Below are 22,780 nucleotides of genomic sequence, written 5' to 3' on the forward strand. Positions count from 1 at the left end.
AAGAGACAAGCTTGTAATTAAAATAAACTGAGCAAAACAAAGATAAATTTGACCAGAACCAGAACTGAAGTAATATACGGCAGGAAAAAAATGGCTAGAGAATCTCAGTGTATGCTGTTACAGCAGAGCATGTATGAGTTACAGCAGTTTTTCCGACTCACAGATCTCTCCCAGAACAGATTTCTTGCAAGGGATACGTTTGCTGCTAGAATAAAAACCACAGACATAGATAAAACTTACAGGCTGGAACGACAGATGGCAGTATATGTAAGATGTTGTATACCTTAGTTATAAGGCTCTTGGCTCTGCTTTCTGCAGCCTGCAAAAAAAAATTAGTAATGACAAAAGTGAGATTGTTTTTTCTGTTAATATTCTATGGCATTTCAAGAAAATAGAGCTGTTTTAGAGGAACACATAGGTTACATGTGTGCTAAGACAGTGGCATTCCATTAATAAAACAGTTTGGGAATTCTGTGTTCAAAAATAAGCAATTAGAGAGCTCAAGGCATTGGAGAACAAAGTGAAATTTTGAGCTTTCTTTTGAGTTCATAACACCTGCTGCCACTGAGTGCTTTGTTCAGATTCTAGACCCAAATGAATCTGCCATGCTGGTGCAGGGTTTCTTCCAGTTGCCACCATTCACATACAACAAGCAGGGGACTTGGGAACATCCTGAACAAAAGGGACATACGTTGCAGATAATCAAAGCCATATATATAAGTATACATCGAAGAGATTTGTGGTTGTTTTTTCTTTCATAGCATGTGAACAGAGTTTAAGTACTATTAACTTTGTGTGTAAAAGGTGATATGTGTACAGATAAGTTTGTGAAGCATCATCCAGTTTTGTATCACTACTTTTCGTGAGCCCAAATTAAAGATATTTTGTTATGCTAAAACATTATCAGAGTGACAAAACATCACATCCCATCAGACTGTTGCATTTCAGCCTGTTATAAATTACATGTAGTTAATGATATTCCCAGCAATCTATTCTCAACCTAGAAATGGTGTTCATGAGACATAACCAAAACTGGCTAAGAGGTGAAAATTGTACTGCAAATCTTGGCTTCTAACCATCTTGCTCTGATATCAAGAGGGTGTTACCAAAAGGCTCCTGCTTTATCTTCTTAAGGAAGTTTCAAAGGCTGAATTTTATGACCTCTTGAGAAGAAAACTGTTCCTGCAGGTCCTCTGAGGTCATAATGGAAGTGTGACAGATCCATGGTTATAATGGCGTACTTAGAAATATGGAAGACCTGTTGATCTCTTCAGGATCAGTGGATCGTCTTAGTAGTAAAGCAGCTTAACTCAGTCTCACGGCTTCCAAACCTCTCTCTGTTTTCGTTTTCGCTTCTTTGTATTGATTTAAGCATACAGCAAACTTCTTTAACAAAGCAGCAATATACTTGAAAAGGAATCGTGACCAATTTTAATTAATTAAATACACTCCTAAATACATTGCTTTAAATCATGAAAGCATTCACTGCGGGATGCCTCCTGCAGCTGTGAAAAGATTGCTAATGGAGTGCTGCTTTTGTGCTGAGATTTGAAAAACACTGCTGCCACATCTTCTTGTGTCCTCTGTGTCCTTTGTATTCATCCTGGACAAAATAAGCTGTCAGGTAAAGAAGCTGCATGATGTTATGTAAACAGAAAAGGACTCATTCTGGCAGCTCTGTGTCTGCATTGCATTGTAAAAAGCAGCTTTACAGCTTGCCAGCCTGTGCTCAGCTGCCAAAAACAACTTCCTGCAGTGTGAGGGCAGCATGTGAGCCCTCCTAGACACGTCCACACCTACTGGGATGGTCTAGGAGGCTCTGCATGTAAATCGTTGCACCGAGAAAGAATACTGTTTTCAAACTTTGTATTTGATATGGAAAGAAATTCACTCTATTGACTATTTTTCGTTATGAGACAGAGAGGGGAACTCGCCCAGGCAGCTCCTCTTCTTCAATAGAGAGAAGGAAGAATTCCTCCTTCCCTTGTGCTTGTAAGCATTTCATCCATTTTGATTATGTCTCCTGAACACCATGCCTAGGTTGTCAGGGCACAGCAAGAAACAGAAGTGAAAACAAGCAATATGTTCAGTTGTATTATTGCAAAAATTTGTGCTGGGGTAACATTCAGTGATTTGGTTCAGGCTCCAATGCTAGGCTATTATATGCACCCATAATTACACTCCTGATCCAGAGTGAGACAGTGAGATTCAGGATGGTGCAGTGTCCCTGGAAAATATCTCGGTGTCAGAAACTCTATTGGGCTCTGAATTTCTAGACACTGTATCAACAATACGGCACAGAATCTAAACAAAACAGGTTTCTCCAAGACTCTTAAGACTTTAATGATCTAATTCCACACCAAATTTGTGATGTCTAATTTCTTTTTCCATATCTGTAGCCTCCCAGTACTTTTCAGTATCTACTCTTGAAGCAAACACTACAACAACTAATTATACTAATTTTGGTCTAAATCACATATATCTAGTTTATAGTTATTGCCTTCTACTCTAACACTAGTTACAATTACCAGTAGTATATTAGTTCCAAATATAGTGTTTTATACTTCTTTCTTACTTTGTTTAACAGTCTCTTTTGTAATACGGTAATTGGTTTTGTAATGTAGTCTCATTTGTTATGCTTTCTTCCCCTAGATCAGCTAGTAAGAAATTTGTGCAATATGGAGTTATGAAATTAAGACCACTTGGGTGAGACGATTTCAGATGGGGGTTTAGGAACAGCATGATAGTGATGCATACAGGAGTGCATGCTCCCATCATGAGTATAGTGGGAGTTCTCTGTAAGTTCTCATTCTGATAATGCAAAACCAAAATATGGTGCTTTAAACATACCCTGGAGAGTTTTTCTTAGCAGCTGAAAGCCATCTGGTAAAAAAAGAAGAAAGAAAAGAAGTGAAAACTCTGCATGTTTGTACAGTAGTTGTCACACAGAGCATTCTAGTGCACTTCAATCACTAGAAACACAGAATTGCTTCTCAGGTTGTGGAGCCCTTATACACCAGGCTGGCATAGGAAAACCAGAGAAGAAAACCATTAGTTGTTTGGCCACAATGTAATTTCCTAACATGAACATGAAGCCATCCTGAACTTATATAAAACATTCCTTATTCTGTCAGCCCTCTTTTGGCTCTTGATAGCTTGGTCTGAGCATTTCATTGTCTCAGGATAAACACTGGAAAGAAGTGAGCTGATTTCCTGCCAGCTCTCCAGCAACTGGAAGCACTCCATGTTCCTATAGAGTTTCCTGCCGAAGAAACTGCTTGTTTAACAACAGTTTTACAACAACCAGTGCTGCAAACTCCTGAGAAGAAAAACAGCATTTTCCCTATTGTACCTGAGATGAGAACAAGCACTGAATGGTTATTGACTTCATTAAGGTTACACAGTATCACAGATGGCCTAAACTGACTATTCTCCAAACAGCATTTAACATGGCAAGGATCTGTCAGTTCTTTACAAGCCAACAAACACTAAGATGGGAAATTTGCCTTTGAATGTTGCTCTGATAATATTTGTGGGATTTTATTCTGTAAAGACGCAATAGCCACCTCACCACGAGCGTTTGTTATTAATAGCAGCTGAAAAGATAAGAGGCTGTGAGACTGCCAACACTGCAAGCAGCTTTTTATGGCTGTTATCTTCAGGGAAGTGGTGGTCCTTTTCTCTATGGCACTGTTTGCTCATTTGTTCTGCAGTGGAGACACAGGAAATATGTAGCATCTTACTTCAAAGGTTAGCTGAGGTAGAGCAGAGCTAGCTGTCACAGTAACACAAACCTTCCTTAAACTGGCAATTTCAATTAATACTTTGCCTCAGCATCTCACAGTACTGAGCCCAGAATACTTGCTGTCGTCCCACACACTGATACCTTGCAACACTGCTAGAGCTCACACCCAATTGTGGAAAAGTTTTACATTTTAGAAGCATCACAGAAACACTATCCTCTGGAGAACCAAAGGTGAAGCCCTCTGTCAGGCTGCAATGACAGCATCACACACACAAGCTGGGAAAATGGCATTTAGAGGCAAGCAAAGACACCTGGTACTCAGGAACCTACTGCTAATGCTACAGAAGAGCAGCGACCTTCACGCTTCGCTGAGTGCTCTTGAAAGGCATTAACATTGCCTGGGGACATAAGGGGACAGAAAAAAATTAGTGACATCGTTTGATGTTCAAGAATGAAAGAACAAAGGTCTTTGATTTGATTCTTATTCATTAGGCTGAGTTGGAGATATTGTAAAACTGAGAAACAGGTATAACCTTGAAATCTAATGGTATTGACCCTTAATACCAGCAGCTCTGGAAACATTTCTTTCAGACAGGTCCTTGGGAAATCTGGGCTATAGAACATTTCTTCTCTGCTTGTGCCTTGATACTACAAATTGATCAGATGACTGTGAGGAGAGGAATTGATTAAGCACTTTCTGTGCTTGAAGGCTCGAGCTAATAAGTGACAAACAAATGCTGCTTCTTGTTGGAAATCATTATACAGCCTGTGAATATGATTAAAATCAAGGGACTCTGTGCACTTCCCCCCAGCATGTCAAGCATCATCATCTTCCAGCTAGGCCCCATGCTGTTGTTTTAAAGGGCTCACTGACTGTAACTTGGCCCAAACACTGCAAAAAAACTAGTTTGTAACACAGTTGTAGAAGAAATAAAAGAATCACAGAATTGCAGGGGTTGAAAGGGACCTCTAGAGATCATTGTCTCCAACCCTCCTGCAAAGCAGGCTCTCTACAGCAGGCTGCACAGGTAGGTGTCCAGGAGGGTCTTGAATATCTCCAGAGATGGAGAACCCACAATCCCCCTGGGCTGCCTGTGCCAGTGTTCCATCACCCTCACTGAAGAAGTTCCTTCACATATTGGTGGGGAACTTCCTACGCTCAAGTTTATGGCTGCTTCCCCCTGTCCTGTCCCCACAGACCACTGAGAAGATGTTGGCCATGTCTCTTTGACTCCCCACTTAAGAAATTTGTAAACATCAATAACATCACGTCTGAGTCTTCTTTTCTCAAGGTGGAACAGATCCAGTTTGCTTAGCCTTTCCTCTTAAGAGAGGTGCTCCAGGCCCTTCATCATCTTTGTGGCCCTCTCCAGGAGATCTCAGTCTTTTTTGTACTGGGGAGCCCAGAAATGGACACAATACTCCAGGTGAGGCCTCACCAGGGCAGAGGGGGAGGATCACCTCCCTTGACCTGCTGGTCATGTTCCTTTTAATGCACTCTAGGATCCCACTGGCACACTGCTGGCTCATGGCCAATCTGTCATCCACCAGGACCCCAAAGTCCTTCTCCTCAGAGCTCCTCTCCAGCAGGACATGTCACAACCTGTACTGATACTTGTGGTCATTCCTTCATCAGTGCAAGACTCTACACTTGTAACTCTTCATCGTAGACATCTTCACCTTCTTTCTGCAGGGCTGAACCAGTGCACAGGTGCACAAACACAAGCCTCAGACTGGAGACCAAGCCAGCTTTTTTATTCTGGGCTAGCGTACATCTATTTGATGGGATTGCAGTAGCTCTTTGAAGCTCTCCCAAACCATTAAAGGCTGAAGAGTGCCTCAGTGCCTTAAGTTCCAGGTGGTCGAAACGCTCAGAATGGAGAAAAGATTAGAGCTATCCATTTATGTTAAAAAACAAAACAAAACACCTAGCCTCACAACAAAACCCAAATGTTCTCATGGTTTGGCGAGCCTTTTGTGTGCTCAGCCATACTTTTTATTTTCCTGTGGGAGGGCTGTTCCCTTGGCTACCACTGCTGTCCTCTAATAGTTGGCATTTGGGCATTCAGAGCATTCATAATAGGATGAAAACATTTCACTGTTTTTCCTTCAGGAATGCAGGGACACAACTGGAAATGTTTCTGGCAGGCAGCAGCTCCAGGGAAAACCAGCACATCTACTTGGGTGCTTTTGCCCCACTGCCAGGCAGATCCATGGGGTCTTTTCCTGCTGGCACCCACCTTGTAAGAGAAGTGCTAATGGGAGGTGAGGCTGGGGGCTTGTTTCTCTGCCCTCCTGCATGAGATCACATACGCTATCTTAGCTGCTCCAATCAGATATGTTTCATTTTAGCCACAGGCACCACCAGCAGCAGTACAGCATCAGGCATAACAGTCAGTCTCATGCAGACAGGAGGGACAGGTCATAGCAGACACAGCTACTGGCTAGGAGCTATAATCAATGTCTCTTAGTCTTGGCTTTCTGTGTTAGGGACATTGTTGCTTTTGCACTAGAGGAATTAAAATAGTCATCTCCACTGGAGACCTCAACATTCTGCCTTTGCTTGCCATCAAGTGCTCCATGAACTTCCATTTCATTAAAGCCTCTGCACAGTAACTTTTGCACAATAACTTGTTCTCCATAATTCATAATCCATCTTCATAGACCAAATCTGTTCTAATTTAAATTACTGTTATGTGAGGGATTCAAATATGTCTTTGTCTTTGGTTAAGTGCCTGGAGGAAACTAGTCCTTTCACAGCCATGCAACACCACAGAGGGACACATTCAGAAGCAAAGGTGAGGCTTGCATTCTCTATGGAAACACAAGACCAGCCTACAGAGAAAGCCGAAGAGGAAGCAAGAACACAGGTCCATCAGGTGAACAGAAAACCTCAGGTCTCAGACAGAAGTGGAGAAAATGAGGCAGTAAACAAGGCAAGTCAACACTAGATAGCTGGGAACCTGGTAAAGATTCATGGCAATCACTCAATACAAAATTACCAAATTCCATGACACACAAAATCCAATCATTGACATAATGATTATGTCTAACCTATACCAGGAGAAAAGGAGAGTCACAGACACATAATGCCTTTACTGGTTCTTACTTTTTTCTTCATGATTTCCTAATGTTTGACTATACCAGATGGAAATATGTACAAAGCTGATTATTTAGGGATGTATCTGATGCGCATGCTGAATAATTTAGCAAACAGAGCTGCTGACTCTGAAAGCCTGAAAGAAAAGCTCATAGGAAAGAGAAGGCAGCTCAGGGCAGCCCTCACAAAGGGTTGAGAAGAAACATGGGAAGTGTTCATGGGGAACTGTATTTAGGGCTTCCCTATTTTTGAAGAATTTGCAATATTCGTGTGTAGTTCAAGCACAGAGGGTGGGTGATAAAGGACTGTTTGCAGAGATCTCATGTCCTGCTTTGCACTGGTTATTGGGAAGATATGAGAGCTGAAACCTCTATTTTCAGGGGCCAAGGAAGTTAAGTTATAGCTTGATGCTCAAGAGGGGCCACAGTTGTTCTTCACTTTTGCATCAAGAAACCATAACCAAAGAACTACTGCAAATCAAAAAGCATGAAAATGCTGGGAGTTCAGGAGCAGGTCCATGGAATTAAGCAACCAGGCCAGGCTGTAACAGCTCCTAGCTCCCTACTAAACAAATTGAGTTCTCCTTTTAATTTCCACAAAACCACTCTCTGTTCTGAGGTTTTCAAAGGGTACTATTTCCCCAGAAGTCCTTTGTGATGCACCCATGACTTGGGGCTCCATACTTCCTACGTTACTGAAGAGGCAGCACTTTAAAGCAGAGTCTTGCCCAGTTCAGGTCACAATTGTGCACACATATCAGGCACTGCATGTCAGCATGTTGATCACTGCTGACCAGTTTGCCATCATGAAAACATCATGGTATTTAGACACAGAAGTCATACTCTTTTCATTCTTAATGATTACACAAGGTAATCTTGCATGAATGTTCTCTCAAGGATGTAAGATTTTATTGCAGAAGTGATATTAAAACACATCACACTGGGACACTAATATGCATATTAATAAAATGTACTACATAGAAACCTGGGAAAATTGAGCTAGAAGGGACCTTGAGGTTATGTAGTCTACCTCTCTGCTCCAAGCCAGAATGACCTGCATTTATCACACCTGACAGCTGTCTGCCCCATCCAGCCTCTTCTACTGGCTTTACAATCCCTACAAGTAGTCCTTTCCTGTGCTCATTGGCCTCCCCAGCAGAGCACAGAGTGAATGCATTAAAAGGACAACACACAACCAAGAAAGAATGACCCCTTAGCAACACAGACTCAGATGTCCTGGCAGTCTAAGGGAAGTCCCACTCAGTTCAAGTGTTTATTTGGAGTTGATGACAGTAGAGGATTGTTCATAACCAGTTGAAAAACAAGTCTTTTCAGTATGATGGGAAGCTCAGGCAAGATATAATTCCTCAGCATGAGAGCAGATAACTAGCAACGGGTCAGTGTAAAAAGGCAGTTCATGGCAATGTAGGAGAGGCAGAATAAAGGAGTAGCTACATGCACCACTGAAGAGGATTGTCCCAGATTTATTTTTTGCTGTATCAGTGTAGCTGCTCTTTATTTTTGTTGGTGGTACAGTTGTTACAAAAGCATGTTAAAATTAGCTGTTTTATTTACTTACTGGTAAGAAAAGAGAGATACCTGCCATGTTATGTGCTGCTCTTTTCGTACAGATAAAAAGATCACATCACCAATCCCAGCCAGCCTGCAAAAATCTGGGATTAGATGAAAGGCAAGCAGTGGAAACCTACTGTTCCCAATATCTGTTCCAGAAGGGATGCTTTAACATGCAATACATCTTGATTTTATTTCAAATACCTTTATTTAAAAATGAATGCTCTCCAATGGTTATGGTTCAGTTCCCCACAGAAGAGAGCCATTGGCAGAGCCCATTGCTGGCACAGGCCACCCTGCTCTGTCACCTCCTAGGAGGTGCAGCCAAGAGGCCAAAGCTGTTGATCTCACTAAGAAGCCTGATTTGTTTTTCCAGCCCTAATGTGGTAAATGAGCCTCTAAGGGTTTGTTTCATGTTGATGGAAGAGGAAAAATACACTGTCCTCTGCAGAAATGGCTTAATCTATCATTTTCCATCCTAAAAAAAATTCCCATTTCAGACAAAGTCCAACAAGGATCATATAATGATGAAACCAAGGCACTAAAGCTAAATCATGGGAACTGGCAAATTCTAAGGAAAGCACATTCACAAAACTAAATTTTGCAGGGTTTTCAGTAGCTGTTATTTGGGTGCAGGAAAACAGAAACTGCCCCATCCTAGGCAAAGCCTACCCCTCCTGCTCACAAAAGTTGTGACCTACCTGCCCCACCTGCTTGGTTAGCTGTTATCCTGTGTTTATGCCCAAGGCAAGTCCCTCACATATTACCTCATCTCTCAAATCTCAGAGCTTGCAGTTTAAAATCCCAAGCTTGGTAGCTCCAGCAGACAAGAGGAAGGACTGTCAGACCTCACAACTCTGAAGCTCCTTGCCTCAGGCTTCCTGGACATAGCAGTATTCCAAGGGAGCATCTCAGCTACAAGGTAACAGACCAAAAGCCCCAGCTGGAGTGCATAGGTAAGGCCCAGTTTTCATTTAGCTCAACACCAGGATTTATTGACACAAACAACATCACCTAATGAAAGGAGACTGCAGAGACACATTATATCCTTGGGTCAAAAGAAAATCAATACATTAGTATACATTAGAGGGAGCAATCTCCATTATAAAGCAGAGGCATGAGGCAACTACAACTTCTTCATGCTTGTTGTTAGTATCTCCTGGTTTATAATGTGTTTTAGTCTCTACTTTAAGCCTCTCTCTCCAATCTGTTGGCCTCATAGAAGAGATCTACCCCATTCACCTGCTCCTACTGATCCCTGGAAACCCCCAAGCAAGTACCAGACCCTGCTGGGGGGAAGCTTCCCCAGAAGTACCTGGAGGAACTGCAAGGAAGATTCAGAAGTTATCTTTCTTTGCCTGTTAATTAGTTGGAGTGACTAGAAGATGCAGTGAGGGTCAACTTGATCACTCTCACATTATTACATGTTTGCATTTGTTCATTTAAAAACAATGTAATAATATATTAGTTACACTGATGGGGTTAATGGTTTCTCTCATTGATGGAAAACTGATTAACACCAATTCAAATCAACTGAACATGTAAAGCCCACTGCTCTGTGCAGGTGTCCTTTTAAAAATAAGTTAATAAAAATCATGAATTGTTAGCAGCCTTTTTGTCTTATGATAGCTTTTGGTTTATTTTACTGAAATGAAGAATCACTGGGACATTACTGCAAGTAATTTCACTATTATCCTCCTGAAAAATAGCTATTAGAATCTCTCTCAACTCCAGGTTACCTTGTAGCCTGTGGTACCTCAGAAGACTATGCTGGAAAATTTGTTTAGACCAGCAGTAACTAAATATTGGTGATGTGCCTTGTTTTCTATATACTCTCTTTAATTCCTACATGACAGTGAAATTTTTAACCCTTCACAAGAAGCAACAGATTCTCCCTCACACTGACATGCAGTCTGAGAACTGAAAGGAGGTGCTGCCAGCTTCTTTGTGTGTGTCTGTTTTAGAAGGACAAATGCACCTTTTGAGGAATGTGAGCTATAAAATTCATTTATAGATAGTTTTCCTTCAACCCTAGTAACAGCATCAGAGAATGAGGTATCTTAATTTCAGAAGGGATTCATCTCTGCTCTTTGGAACTAAACATAACTTAGTGTCACCAATGAAATACTGGAGAGTTTCTAGAAGGAGAGTGGTAGAACAGTCAGTGTTAACCAGCTGTCCAAAAACAGGTCCCTTTTTTCTTGCTAAAGTGCCCAAAACGTATCAGTGAATTAGTAGGCTCCAGTAGGCCTCAAGTACACTGAATGGCCTTCAGCTTACGCTTTGCTGCTGGTAATGATGCTTTTTAACAAGCGACATAGGGAAACCTACATTGAGGGCAAACCTGGAGAGCAAACTAAAGGTGTGTGGTCATATCTCAGGCCAATTTAGGCATGTCAGCACTAGCCTCATGGAACACTGCTTCCCCAGGATGGCAACACGTAGTGCTCAGGGTGTAAGAGTACACAGAACAAGAAGCAATCTGCCCCAGGGTGTGCCTGCAGGGAGCCAGTAGCAGGAGGAGGGAGCTGCAGCTCTGGAATGTCCCTTGCGTCCTCTGGTATAATGACCCTGGTCAGAATAGAATCCAAAACACTGCACTGGAAGGGCAGCTCCAGCGAGAATAAACCCACAGTGATTCCTGGGGAAGCTGCACTGTGACTCACCTCAGCCCAATTCAGCTTTAAAACACAGTTCCAGAGCTGTAAGTGTGGGGATGTGCACCTGGCACAAAACCAGCCCAAAAAACACTGAAACAGGGGAATGCATGGAAGAGAAGGATAATTACTTCCAAGGGAAGCAGTGCCTAACTAGTGAGTGATTTTTATCCTGTAATTTTTATCACTAGTAAATGATTTTTCTCCATTCTGTCTTCCAAATTTTTGCTATCTTTAATGCTTCTTGACGTACAACTACTAAAAGAAAAAACCTACATAACACTAACTTCCTCACCTTCTGGTTAAATTCTGACAGAGTTCCTACCCTTCGTTTGTCAAGTTCACAGTAAAGTCAGGGGAAGGCAAATTTTGTATTCCAGTTTAAACTTACATGTAAACTGTAAGCAGAGTTACAAACAATGTCTACAAGCCTCATTCATACACTATAAAAAGATTAGAAGAGTACTTCTGTGCACTTCTGTGTCCTTTTCATACTGTCACATCACTGTTCCTATTTTTCTAGAGAATGTTAATAGTATTAATCTATTCCTTGGAGCTCCTATGAGGATTCATCAGTTAATATTTATGCAGCAAACAAGAATAAGTGCTGTTCAAGTGTTAACATCGTTATTGTTCTCTTCCTCTTCATTAGTACATTATGTACATCCCAAGCAGACCAGATAAATACTGAAATTAACTGTCTTCAATGTAAGGGAAGTGGAAAAGGTTAACAACCAGTTGAGAGGCACTTCTTATAAGTGCTGTGAGTGACACCTATGAGTAACAAAATAATCCACTATGTTTTACAGAACTACATATATTTTTTACTCATCTAAGCAAGATCTCTCTGAGCAAAAAGCTCTGAGAAATATCTGAATTAAACACAGTATTTTTTTCCATATGCCATGCAAACTAAACATATAATAATAATAAAAAAAAAAAGATTTGCAAAGCATCACTGAGATTTCCAGATTTTAGAGCACAAAATCTACCTGTTGCTTCAGTTTGACTCCTTAGGAAATAGTCTCTGTGGGAAGGGACAGCCGTGGAAGAGCAGACCTAACAGTCCAAAGCTGGAAAACATCCCTTGCTAGAAGAGGAAAAATAGAAAAATTAAAATCAGAACAAATACAAAATCCAGCATGGAGTCATAGTGTGCAGGCCCCATGCACACAGCTGTACACCTTCCCTTGCCCCCAGCCCCTTCCATCCCATCCTCACCCAAACGCTGACTGAATGCTTTCCCTCTCCCCCCACCTCCTCCCTCTATTATAATTAAAAAAAAACCAAACCCTTAATTGCCACAACATCCCACACTATTTGCTTTTTTTTTCTTATTTCAGTGATATAGGAATGATGCAGTATGTTTATCAAAGCGCAAATTGATCTGAATTCTGTATATTTGTGAGAACTGTGAGAGATGGACAAAATCTTAAGACATCTCTTTGCTTTTCAATATTTGCCTGTTGCTTATGGTACAGTGCAGCCTTGCAATTGGGGATTCATCTAACCTACTTATAAATGCATGAAAGGCAGGCCCCTGCTCCAAGGTAGCCACCTGGGTTTCTTCCAACAGCAAATGACAAGAACACATGTTGCTAGAGGGCAGAATCTCTCCTGGGCCAGGATGAATTGCTGCATGCTTGTTACTGTATTTTTCCCTTGGCTTAAGGAAAACTGTGGATGTATAGCTGAAACCAGGTAATCAACTTTTATGTAGTTAAAATAAGGTGTAATAAATCCAGTCTTTGCAGCTTTATCTATTTTGCTTTGTTTTTGAAAGATCTGCTTGGTTTTACAAAACCTGAGGAAGCTTCTCAATTTCAGGACGAAGCCATGAAGGTTAAAAACATTCAGTGAATAACAGTCAGATGTGCTCTAGTACCAAGGAGGAGCACAGTGATAAGTGGCAGAAGGAAAGAAGGGCACTGCCTGAGTACTGCCACTGGAGTGTGTGAGGTGACAGAAGCAGGAAGGTGGTAAGAGGAGGGATCCTGGAAGCAGGACTGTGTAATGAAGTTAACACACGATGAAACAAAGATCACTGAGATCATGCTAAAGGAACTGGTATAGTAAACTCACCTCTTAAGCATCTTGATGAGTTCCTAACTACCCCATATCACTGCTGCTTACATGCATAAAAGAATGCTTTTATTTTATTACAAGAAATGATTTGTTAGCCAGGCTCCTCTTCTGCTCACTGATAACTTAGATTAATGACACTAATGTTTTTTTCCTTAAAGAAATGATTACTGCAGCCTTCTTGTGGTGACAAAAAGAAAGTCTATTGCTCTTCATGCTATTTCTACATTTGTTTAAAGTCTAAGCTGCTTTTTTATTCACTTGAACAAGGAATATGAATAACAAAAAAGAATTACAATTGCACTAGATAAATAAAGGTAAAATCACCTTTCTGGCATCTGTATGTATGTAGCAAGCATTTTGAAAATTCCTGTATTCCCAAAACATATGTACATATGTACAGTATTACAAGCTTTTTCACTTCTTTGCAGATTTTTATTTTTATTTGGCATTATAGATGGATATATTTTTTACCATAAATTGCAACAGCTCAGTCTTTATCTATGAAGAGTTCAAGGTCAGCCCTATAGGAACTGCACATCATCCTTAACATAATCTGTCAGATGTATTAAAATCTTGTGAATTTTTCCTTTTTTTTTTTAATAATTAGCTCTAAAGAGAAGGCAGTATACTGCAATAATAGGTACAGAAACTTACTCATCATTTCTACTTCACGTTCCTTATTTTGATGTGGTTATGAAGTTCACAATGGTACTTAGAAATCACAGAAAACCTGGAGGACATAGGAGCCAAGAGCCAGCATCATGGTGGACTCAGGAAGGCAGCTGGAGAGCAGTTGACAGTAAAGTGTACAAGGCAGTGGCATCACCCAGGCTTGGCTAGGCCTTCTCTTGTGATACCCTGGCGCATCAAAATGGAACTTTCTCAGCTTTCTCTTGAAGAGATAATCTGAATTGTTAATTGCCTGGAAAGAGGAACAAAACACTGCTACAGTTTTGTTGAACAAATTGGTTTCTGTGATATACATATCTGCACTAATTAATTTACATCTCCAGCTGCCCTTCACATAGAATTTACCTCACACCAGTAATTCAGTATCTTTTAATATTTGACTTGAGTGAAGTAATTTTTTTCCTCTACTAATTCCAATTGTTTCTAATTTGAGAGTCAGAACTGATTGAGCACATCACTTATATCCCTTCGCAATCTTCATTTGTCACCTCACCACTGGGGAATACTTCAGTGGCTGAGTGTCATTTTTCAATTTGATGGCTTTGTTGGAAAAGCTGCTTCATGCTAGCATTGTACCCTTTCAAGCCACATAAAACCAGAAAACTGAACTACTATTTGTAAAAATAGGTATTGCAAGATAATGTGTGTGTAATGGCAGTTCACATACTTTTTTAGCTCTTAAATCACATGGTGCCCAGACATGCAGTATTATACTGTCCCAAATGCTAAATCATTAGAGTCATATTCTGGAGTTATCCCAAGGGAGTTGCCATACACTTTCTCTGATAATTGGTATGCATAAACAGATAATATTTCATTTAAAGAAAGCACCTAGCAAGACGAATCCTCACTCCATTTACATCAATTCCCATTAAACAAGTTCTTTAATTACATTCAGCTATCTGGATACACAGCAAAGTGCCTAATTTTAAGGGTTTATAGGAGAAATTGACAATGGTGTGTTTTATAACCCTTTCTTCAGTTTTGTTAAGACTGGTCCATCTTTCTCTACTCCAGCTCTTTTCCCTCAGCTTTCTCCCAGTGTTTCAGGCTGGCTACAAGCCATACCAGCAACAATAGCACAGTTCTGAAGCTGAACAAATGCACAAATCAGCATGGAGGCAGGGCTTTGCTAACCCATTGTTTGGAGAGGTACTTTCCTAAGAAGCAAAGAGTGAGATCACATCTCATAAAAACGTGTAAGCAGATCACTAGATACCATGTTAACATCAGTTATTCCTGCAAATTGTTTGCATGTGGAATGAAACAGATATTAACAGCAAATCTGGCCTTAAAACTCTGTTTCTGTGCTGTGCTGTTCAGGACTCTGCAAACATTCTCAGGCAGCAAACCCACTGAGAATCCCCTTATTCTGGTAATCATGCCCAGGACAATAAACCATTGTAGAAATAACCAGCAGCAAAAAACACCTGCATTATTTAGCATTGCAGAGCTCTCTCTGCAGAGAAAATACATTTACTAGTGGTATGAAACCTATTTTGATGGACTTTAGATTTGCACTGTGCCATGACAAACAAAAGATGGGCCACCAAATACACACTGATGGCTTTGGACAAGAAAGTTAGTGAAAGCTGCTCAGTTTTTTGTTGAACTGCTGTGCTAACACCAGCCTCCAGATACAGATTGTATTTCTCTGTAGCCCCTAAAGAACACTGTTGAACCTTGAAGCTCAATGAGAAAAATCAATTCTCTCTACACCTTCAGATGAAGGCATCCTTGCTAGTAGTACACCTCAGTATTACCCAGTGTTGGTCTTGAACTAGAGAGTGAAAGATACCCATCTTTTCTAACACCAAATAAGACGTTTTCCAATTTACTTATGTGAAAAGCACAGCACCTTAGTAATTAGTAGTTTGGGGATTTATCATTCTGCCAGGTCTGATGAACGTCAGCAGCTGAGGAATTGAAGTTGTTTGTCAAAGGGAATTTTCAATCTAGATCAAACATAGTGGATTACAAAAACAGTTTATCAAGCAATATTGGATAAAATTAAGGACTTGCTGCAAAAAGAAAATGGGAAAGCTATTAATATGTGCAGAATTAATTTGATTTTAAAACGTCACTTAATGTCCTTGCGAGGCATTCTATTTTGACACTCTTATGCCACAGAATTACATCAGTTGGTATAATAACAACTAGAGGTTAAAATGGCAATTTAGTCCTATAAATTTTTATCCTAAGTCTATATTCATATAGGGGTCTTCTTGAAAGTCCTTAGACAGGAAAGTAACAGCAATAGCTGGTTTCATTCAAGTGAAAACCAATCTGGTCCTGTCTTCACATGGATTCAAGGCTTTAAACAGATCCTGGTATTTCTTATTTTTATCTATACCAAGCTAAAACACAAATAAAAAGCAGTCCTAAGACAGTCACGTCAATATGATCAGACTACTTAGAAATACCACAAGATTTTTAAGTAACTCTTTATGCTTTCTGATACACAAGCCCTCCCCAACACTGTACTAATATCTGTTCTTGTTTTCAGAAAAATGCTCGTTATAAAGCTGGAATTAAGGCCAAGTGTTGTCAAACAAGTTTGGGAAGGTGAAATAATTATTTACTGATGGTAATTGTTTCCTATTATGATTACCATAGCAATTAGTGCTATTCTCTATAAAGCTCTGAGTAATACCTAATTCATTGGAGAAAAACAGCAAATAAATAACTTTGTCTGCTCTAGAAAATGTATTAGTACCAAATCTGATTTACTATATAGACAGCAGAAGAGCTGCATTGTCCTTAGCGCTTCTGTCTTGCTTTTGAATGTTTGGCTTAGTCAAAGTTATGAGTCAATTAGGCTGTTGTCACTTAGCAACCACAACTGGGTTCAGGAGCAAAGCACTTGGGAGCAGACTGCACTTGACTACTAAACATTGCCACTCCAGCACGCACAGCACCACTCTCTCCTGATAACAAAAATGGGGAGATGGGAGCACAGAAAAATATGGCTTCCAGAAGCATTCACATCACATTTATCAAGCTACCATAGAAGCTTCACATTCCCCTGATTTCCCATCATCCATACAGAATACTTCAAGAAGTGTTTGAGACAGTAAGGACAGAAGTAAGCCTCTTTGCTTAATATTATTGTATCTCAGTCCCACCAGTGTTTCACCAGTCTTGTACCTCCACCTAATACTATAGAAAATAATAAGCATGCTAGACTGCCACCAACTGCAACGTGGGGCTGCCTTTTTTTTTTTTTTTGCCATCAAATCAGACCTGGATCTTCATCACAAAGGTGTTTCCTTCTGCTGTGAAAGTTGGCTGTGAGCTTTGTCATCAAGCACAATGATGGAATATTCCTGAGATTAAATCCCATCTCACTCTGATTATTTCAACAAACTTTTTGCCTGTCATAATTTGAGTCTAAGCATACAGAGAGAATCCTGCAGATACCACAGCTTATCAATGACTGATGCCAGAATACTTTAAAATATGTACTTACAATGTCCCCTTGGATGAATAGCAAGTTTTGATAATGTTACTACTTCAGTTCCATCTTTCCTGTAAATCTTAGTTGCTTACAAAGTGGTTGACACTGCAAACATTGGTGACGAAAAAACATTATTCCTTTTTACATGAAGTACTTCAAACAACTCCTTTTTCCTTCACTCCAAAATACACTAGCTCAGTAGGTCTTTAACCCTACATGATCCTCTCTGTCTGCTCTTGTAGTAGGCAGGAAGTCCTGGAGAAAGCAGCGTGACCACACAAGCACCCAGCACAAGACAGTAGACATTCTGATCGAGATCTGATGATTCTGATGCATCCCTATAGTGCAAATAAATAAGTGCTAAGAGTTATCTGCAAAAATAAAATGCAGTGGACAGAAAACTGACTGATCTAGAAAGATAATAATGTACCAGTTGAGATTCAGAGCCTAATTTTGGTGCTGTTTAGAGCCATTTAAAACATGGACTCTGAAAGAACTAAGGCTGATTCTTTCCATACACTGGTGCATAGGAAGGTAGCCTTGGGTGCATTCTGCTTACAGCTGTGCCCTGACAAAAGCTCTCTGGAATCACAGATGCACAGTAGAAGGCTCGAGGCCACCATCCAAGCGTGTGTCAAATGAGTGTTTTCCTAGGAGTTTAAACATAGGCTTGAAAAATGTTAGATACTGTTCCAGTGCAAGCTGAAGCCCAGTGCAGCTGGTCTCAGAGCAGTGACTAGAGAGCATAATTTTGCTCAGATACTCTACCATCCACTTAAACTACTCCACAATTTTCAGACGTAGCTGAAAATTCCAGTAGCCAACTATTTGTTGTTATATTTTGCCTCTGAAGGATGCTGTGAAAAACAAAGGTAATTAATTAGGCTGCCACATGCCATGCTTGCCAGGTAGCCCTGAATTATTTTGTTCAGCGCCAGTACATTCAAAGGAAAAAAAGTCTCAATGTATTCAGGGAGGATCCAATTTTCTGCTTGTCACATGCATCAGCAAAGCTTTGGCTTGCAGGAGCGCTGCTGCTGCCCAGGGAAGAGCAGTTCTCCTGTTACACCATCTCACCTCAGTGAGCTCTAGTGATCTGCCCATTGATCTTTCCCTGGAGGTCCAGCTCTACAAACAGCATCTACCAGGAATGCAGATACGCAGTAAAACAGAGTCAACAGGTATGAAGTAGAACTCTGCTGCTATGGGGCTTTGGCAGCTCAAGAGCTGTTGCCACTCCTGCACAACTCAGAGCAGCAAGAAGAAGCGATTCACAGGAAAAGCCAGATTACTTTCCTCACAATGTCAGTATCACAAAAGTCTGTACGTATCTGAATCCCTCGTGGCACCCTCTCTAAGCCTTTGCCCAGCTGCCCCATACTGCCACAGATCTTTTTCCACTGCCTGTGCACTCCCATTAGTCAGGAAGCTTAGTGTCTTCTAACAGAGTAAAGAATTTTGAAGACATAATATAAATAGCAGAATAGCATACAGTATAAATAGCAGAAGAATAATAAATGCTTGTAGTCCTGTCTGATGGCACTCTTAAGCTTTAGAATATGATGTTCAGAGCTCCTGGGAACAGCAGTCACAGCAGGAGCAGTGAGGTGAGAAGTGATCATTTCAATACAAACAAGGAATATTTCATAAAGCTGCTAACAATAAGAACAAATGGCTACTTAGGACATTCAAGATTTCTGTGTCTATAGTTCTTGTGTTTTGAAAATGAAATTCGTGTAAAAGCCAACAACATTCTTGGTATATTAGAAACATATTTAGTATGTTCTGTAGAGCAATGTGATTACATTTAAATTGCTTCCAATAACATAAATTGCACCATGCAATAACTATATTTCCATATGCTAAAATAAGAAACAATGATTGTAACAATGTTTTTGCTTTAATAGGAGATATATATTTTAAAAACTTATGCTCCTACCCAGCACAAAACTATGAACAAGCATTGATCTAATTCTCAAGTTTAATTTATGCTCAACAGTACTGTAAATCTGCTCCTTAACTGTCAGAGAAATGTGTGCTCCTGAGTGTTTCCCTCCAGTTGCCTTAAACATATACAGTCCTCCTGGCTCCTAAAAACTGGTTCTATAAAAGGCTACTGTATGCGTTTGATACTGTGAGATCCAATTCATCCTAGTCTGGAAAGTCCATGTTAAAATACTCAGATTTCAAATTGGTTTCAAGACTTACCTTAAATAAACTCAGATTGAGTCCACATTCTGAAACTTGCCTGGAATTAGTATAATGTTTTCCACTCAAACCCCACAGGTTTAGTTACTGAACTGAACGTGGCAATCCTGAAAGGAAAGGACAAAGTAGAGAAGTGTAAGCGTTAGGGGAGATGGGCCAGACAACAAAATACTAAGCACTTCTCCTGAATCACCTGTTACTGTGGGACTGAAAATTGGCACTACTACTGTTCTCTCTTGATGCAGAAACAACAGAAAAAAAAAAAAGAAAAATGGAAATAACTTCACCTAAATTCTCTCACATTTCTGTTGCTGAGTTAGAAAGCAGAAAAATACAGCAGTAGGTGAATGTTTGGGTGTGAACACTTGTCATGCTGTTGTGTGATCTATTGTTAAAAGAAAGTCACGAGAGTGACTCTAATGCTCTCATTGTCCTTAAAGTTTACAGAAGCTCTGTCAGCTGCACGTGGCTAACATAAAGCAATCAGTGCAGCCCCATGTTCTCTAAGTGCAGAACCATTTTGTCTCCCGTACCGAGACAAAAATGGTTCTTTTCTCTTCCTTTGTGCTTTTCAAATATTTCAAGAAAACAGTCAGTATATCACTGGCATTGCACCTCACAACTCTGTCCTAACAGCCTGAACCACAGTGATAAAGCTGAACTTAGGTGTCTATTACCCAGTGTCTTGACAGGGAATATCAACACAGACCTACAGATTGTATCACTGGTATAACCTACTAGATAAACCAAGGAGAAATGCCTACAACAGGCTTTCTGTTATCTTGTATCTGCTTTACAAGCAATCCTTTTGAACACTATTCCTTCCTAATATGCATACTTTTTGCTCCTCTGTTCCCCTCTTCCTGTATGTTACTTTGTGGAATTAACAGTAGGTGCAGAAAGTCATTCAAATGCAGCTCAACAACTTGCCAGGGAATTCTTTCCATATGTTTGAATACCTCAAGTGCAACTTCAAGATTTAATTTAGTCCCACTGTATCACTGAAACAGAACTCTGCACTTCCATTATTCTTGGTCCTGGAATATTTTATGCTTCCTCATGCTATTCCAGAAATAAGTATGCAGATACACAAAATGTAATGATGTGTGACATTTTTATTTTTAGCTGGCTCATAATTAGCATTTACTTGGTGAGTAAAAGCATTATTCCAAATCTCTTGACTAAAACTACTTAGTGACTGCTCAGTGCAACCAATTTTGTTGTTCTTTTGTTTTTAAGATACTGTAATTTTCTGAGTAAGAAAATTACTTTATTGAAATCCACTACTATTGAGAAACCTTCAGCTCTTCGTATCACTTATTGTTGCCAAGCTGATAAATATGAAACACTAGTGGTAGATGACCTGCAAGGAACATTATTTTCCTTTAGTGGAGCAAGCTCTACAGCTCTGATGCATTGGAGGGATCTTCTCAGCATCTGCCACCCATCACCAGCAAAGTGAGGAGTCAGATCCAAAACCCCTCAGAACTTTAGGGAAATCATTTACACATTACTCAGGCTGTCTCAGTAGCTGTGTAGAGATTCTGAATTTGTTGCATCCCTCATAAATAAATATATTTATCTTACTGGAAACACTCATCTCTTCATTCAATATTAAGCAATGAGATCTGACCTCATGCAACATTAAAGTTACTGCACCTTATCTCTCAACATCAGTAAAACAAGGCATTTATATCTTCTCAGAAACACAAAGAAAAATGTTTTACCTGCAATACTCTCTACACTATGCATTTTGGGATGACTGATTTTATTTTTTAAGAATGACAATGTGCAAAAGAAAACTGCATTGAAAAAATAACAAGTTCCTCTACGTGTTTTAAAATCCAAGTACATGAGTTCTGACTTTCTTTCCCTCCCCTCACTTCTCTGCAACTAAAATACTTTCTAGTAAAAACAGTGACAGACCAAAGGTAGCAACTGATCTATAGAGCTCAGAAGGGGTAAAAAATTTGAATTCTCTAACTTTGCAGACAAGTTGCTCTGAGTTAGTTTTCCCACATCCAAATCTATGCTCTTGTCTATTGTCATTTCCCACAGGTAGTTATAGCATTAGCAATTTGAAGTATTTCATAAATAACTTACCGGTATTCAGCCTGTTGCTTTATTTCCTGTCCTATAATTGAGTTGTGGTGGTTTGACATTTTGATTCAGTACTGTAGAAAGAACAGACTCAATTTACTGAAATTTCTGTGGTTGATGCATTTAGGGAAAAATAATGATTCCATTTTGAAATGCATTCATTAAGGGAAAGGTACTTACCTTGTATTTGTTTGCAGAATCAAGTAGTCATCAGGAACAAGAAGAACATAGCACTTCCCTTGGTCTGAGCAACAACTTTGGGCAGGAGAGTTCCAACCTATGGCCTGATTTCCACAGCTATTTGAAAATTACTTGCAAGCCATTTTGGTACTCTTTGGTCCTCACTTGTATATATGAAAGGTATCTGCTACACACCGCATAAAAGTGGAGGAAGAACACAGAGGGACAAAATGGCTAAGGGCCACTTCATTGTAAGGTATCATCTCTGGAAGCCAGATTAATATATAAAATATGAGAACCAAAAACATACATTAATTATCTTCCTGCTCTCCTTTGCCCATTCCCTTCTATTCTTGGAGCAAGTCAACTTCTGCATACACTTTTGGACCTGATAGAGACTTCACCTTATATCAAAGCTGAGGAGGTCAATTCCCTACATTAAACCCATTTGCACCAGATTTAGCCAGACTAGGGCCTGATCTGTTTGAGCGTGTTGGAAGAGAGTAACTGAGAGAAAAAACAACTGAGACACACTCAATGCTGGTGAGTAATGTATGAACTTCCCTGTCCCCAATCCCTTTGAGGTCATGCTTTTCAAAGTACAGCATACTCCTGGTCCACTAATACTTCCATACCCCTGTGCAGAGGTCCATCCACAGCCAACAAATGCCTGAGCCTTCTTTGGCCCATTTTCTCCTCTAGATGATGCTCTTGGACTGGCTCAATAACAGCTCAGAAGAGATGATAGAACATGATAATGCTAAAAATAGTCCCACAATCCTTCCCTTGACACCATCTTCCTTTCTAGCAAAGGGAAAAATGAAGTTGTTGTTTCCTACAAGTTGTGTCTCTTCAGCTAACTTTGCATTGCTTCCGCCATCAAAATGTACTCTTCTGTATATAAAGCAAGGCTCTCCAAGAGTTCTTGTAAAAGATATTGGAAAAAAAGCATAGGAATAAAGAGGAAGGCTATAAAGAAGTAGCAGA

This window comes from Cyrtonyx montezumae, unplaced genomic scaffold, assembly GCF_038088225.1.
Source record: "Cyrtonyx montezumae isolate F1298 unplaced genomic scaffold, pur_monq_1.0 scaffold_1, whole genome shotgun sequence".
NCBI lineage: Eukaryota > Metazoa > Chordata > Aves > Galliformes > Odontophoridae > Cyrtonyx > Cyrtonyx montezumae.